Source organism: Lethenteron reissneri, chromosome 24, assembly GCF_015708825.2.
Source record: "Lethenteron reissneri isolate LAM-NWPU_2019-01 chromosome 24, ASM1570882v1, whole genome shotgun sequence".
Taxonomy (NCBI): domain Eukaryota; kingdom Metazoa; phylum Chordata; class Hyperoartia; order Petromyzontiformes; family Petromyzontidae; genus Lethenteron; species Lethenteron reissneri.
The window spans coordinates 9633034-9636941 of record NC_083802.1 but is presented as its reverse complement, the minus strand read 5'-3'; positions in this window follow the sequence as shown (position 1 = coordinate 9636941).

Below are 3908 nucleotides of genomic sequence, written 5' to 3'. Positions count from 1 at the left end.
CTGAGGGACATGGCCAAGTGGCTGGCTCCCCACCGCCCGGGGTGAGCTCGCACCACACGCCCACGTGCACCACCACTAATATACGAAGGCGGCTGCGTGCACGCGCGCGCCCCTGCAGGCGCTCGTTTAACACAACGGCTCGCGCTAAAGAAAACGTGCGGTGTGAACATGCGCACGCACCTCCGGGTGGTTAAGCCCTAATCCGCTTGCACACAAAGGCGAGCGCTAAAGGGCTGCGCGAATTTGTGCGTGCGCCCTCGCCGTCAATGCTACTGGTGTTGTGCGAACACGCGCGAACGCTTACATTTAATACACGCGCGCCTCACACACACCCTCAACCACAACACCGACGCTGCAGCCCTGCGCTCTCTCTCTCGCGTCTCCCCGAGCAGTCGCGCCACACACAAATTTTAGACACCACGCCGATGTTCTACCCACACACACAGAAATCACACTGCACCGATACTCTGCACTAAAGTTTATTAACTAGCCAAATACACACTACCTGGAGGAAGAATATTTTGCGAGAAGAGCTTAGCCTCACTCTGCCTACGAACCCAGTCACTCAAACATCCTACCACGTACCTCGTAGCTGTACTCATGGCGTTGCACGGACGCTGTGAGAATCGGAGGGAGAAGGACAAGAGACAACCTCACCTATCACTGCCTCGTAGCAGCACTCGCTGGCATTACACGGATGCCGCAAACGGCTCGAGGAGGCATGACGGCAGGGAGTGGAGTGGGTCTTGACGGCCCGGAGGTTGAAGACAACTGACCGAAATCGTCCCAGGCTGCGCTTTCATTCTCTTAACTTAAAAGGCCCGGGGTGCCATTGTACCGTGCGCTACCTGCGGTTTACTGCCCCCCCCCCCCCCCCCCGTTCCCGGCGGGCGGCGGCGGCCACCCATTGCCCCTTGTCTGGAAGGGCGCTTGCGCCTTCTTGCTCAATGTTCAGCCCTCCGTTCTCCCCCCGAGTTGTACTTCATTTCGGTTGGCCCAGGGAACCTTTTCTTTCTGCGCCCATACAATTTTAAATCAATTTTAGGGGCATCGCAATGTAACCTGTCCTGTGAGGGGCGGCCAATGTCCTCGCACCGGGAAACCGTGGGACTCTCCCTCTAGGGGCCCTTCGGATTAAAACCCGATGTGCCAGGCAATCCCCTGCCAGGACACTACGTGGGTGCGCTGCATGCGGGTGTGTGTTTAGTGCGGGGCCCGGGAGGGGATCGCGGCGCTTGCGGAGTTGCTCCGCGGACGTGGCACCACAAAAGCAAGCAGATGAGACGGAAGATGCAAACTCCAAATATACTGGTGTCAGGGTCGGGTTTGAACCCACGACCTCCTTCATACCAAGCGAGATAGTTAACATTTCACCACCATGGCATCCCAACCTACTAATACACCTATTTAGCTTGACCTTTTTGCTGCTGCCCTCTTTCAGAGCAGATCATTTTCACCGTCTTTTATACCAGGGATGGGGAACCTAAGACACAGGGTCTGGTAAACAGTCTAGACTACATTTCATATGGCCCGTGGCTACATAAGGCCTACCTCCAAGGAATGGTACACAGGACAGCGCTGTATATCCGTCACTGCCATGCAGATTATCGTACTAATAGGTTACGTACTCAAGAATATTTTCATTGCTAAGGCGTGTGTTTTGTATGACCGCTTGGCCTGCCGAATGCATTTTGATTTGAAATACTTCTTCAGCCCACAATTAAGGGGACGTCTGTAGTTTGTTTAAGATCGGCTTTGATTTTTTCTCTCTCCCAAGAATATTAAATTGTGTGTTACGGAGATCACATGACGTGAGGGTTCTGCCTTTGTCGTGAGGATTGTAAGTTGACGCCGAGGAGGGGGAGGAGGCGCCTGGTTCCCCCATGTGGAGTGACGTCAGCCGCTAATTATTATGAATGGGGGGGGTGTCCATTTGGAGGACGTCACCTGTTCATGATTATTAATGAGGGGGGAGGGTGCTTTATGTGGAGTGACGTCACCTGCTCATGATTATTAATGAGGGGGTCCATGTGGAGGACATAACCTGTTCATGATAATTAATTAGGGGGGCTGTTCGATGTGGAGCGACGTCACGAGCGTTGAGGACAGACATTCCTGGGTGATTATAGTAGGTATTATTATCTAGGAAAGCCACACTGAACGAAAGTACAATTTTTTAGGAGGGTCCTGCATTGGGTTTTTAGTTTGAGATGTTTTCAGCTAATTCATGATGAGTGTTTGTTTAACATGTGGGATCAAACCGGAGCACCTGCAGAAAAGCCACACGTGCGAGGGGCCAACGCTCTATCTCCATACAGATAATACCAGTCATAATCAACGTTTTGGGTTTAGATCGCGTTATTTATAAATGTGTCGTAACCCTCCACCACCCGATACGGCCAATCAGTAAAAAGTGTCACGTTGACAAAAGACAAATTGTTCACTGCTTTAGCCCACCGGTGGTTGAAGCGTGAAACCACAACATTTACAATTTGAGTACGACGGGCAATTGCCCGATGATGCTGGATACAATTACCAGCGAAACGTCGCACTCAAATTGTAAATGTTGTGGTTTCACGCTTCAACACACCGTTGGGCTAAAGCAGTGAACTATTTGTCTTTTATCAACGTGACACTTTTTTACTGATTGGCCGTGTCGGGTGGTGGAGGGTTACGACACATTTATAAATAACGCGATCTAAACCCAAAAACGTTGATTAAGAATAATATTGGTCGCGAAAGCCTCCGTGTTAAACAGATAATACCAGATTGAGATTCGCCCATTTGCTGTACTGCCTTCTCCTGACAAGCCAGGATATGGCACCTCCTCGACGCCCACGGGAAGAGAGTTTAACAACATTTGTTCGATCCACTAATCCAGTGTGACCAGTGATCGGGCTGAGACCATTAACACGCTCCACTTGAAAGAACTCTGTTTTAATCACGGGTGGTTGATTACAATCGTCTGGCGATGGCCACCTGGGCAGTCCGGCCCGCACCTCCGATTAGCACGGTTGGCTTACGTACGGTGGGAAGTAAGTTCAACATGCATAACCTCATAATCGCGGACTTGCAGTGAGGAGAAGGCGGTTCAAACGCGTTTTTTCCCCATGCAAACGCCGGGAATTTTTTTGAAGAGGTCGACAGATTCGCATATTGTTTTTGTTAACCAATGTTGCGAGGTCACACTAACCTTTAAACGCCAAAGTAACGCATATATAATGTATAAATTAATAAAAGTTAAGAAAGGAAAACATGTAAAAGCCACAATATTGAACGACGAGTCAGCCATTAGTTCTTTAATGTAGGCGTAGTGTTTTCCAATACACTGACGAGGCTACCCTGTTTGTTCAATAAAAGTGTTCCGTTACAAATGATTAACAATTTAATGTGTACCAGCAACATTCTAATACTTTACTTTTAATGTACATGATTTTGTGTCGTAATGCATTATGATTTTTGAAGGGTTTGTTAATCAATAGCCACTGTTTGGTAACGATTCGTATGCCAATAAAACAAACTGGGAATCTGATTATATATTTTAAAACATTTAACTCCCAAACCACACGTGACTTATTATTTGATTCATCTTCTTGGTTCTTTCGGTAAAATCACGTAGAAGGGAAATAATAAAATAATAAAAATAAAACATAATCAAATAATTGTCACGACGTTTCGGCCACAACGCAAGCAGTCGTCCTCAGGTGAACATCGTGAGACTTATTTAGTATGTTTTATTTTTATTATTTTATTATTTCCCTTCTACGTGACTTTACCGAAAGAACCAAGAAGATGAATCCCTGCAGTCACGAAAGCTTTAAATCGAAATTTATTATTCGATTCTTTCGGTAAAGTCACGTATAAAGAGTAAATAATACATTAAATAATAGCAGTCACGAAAGCTCCAC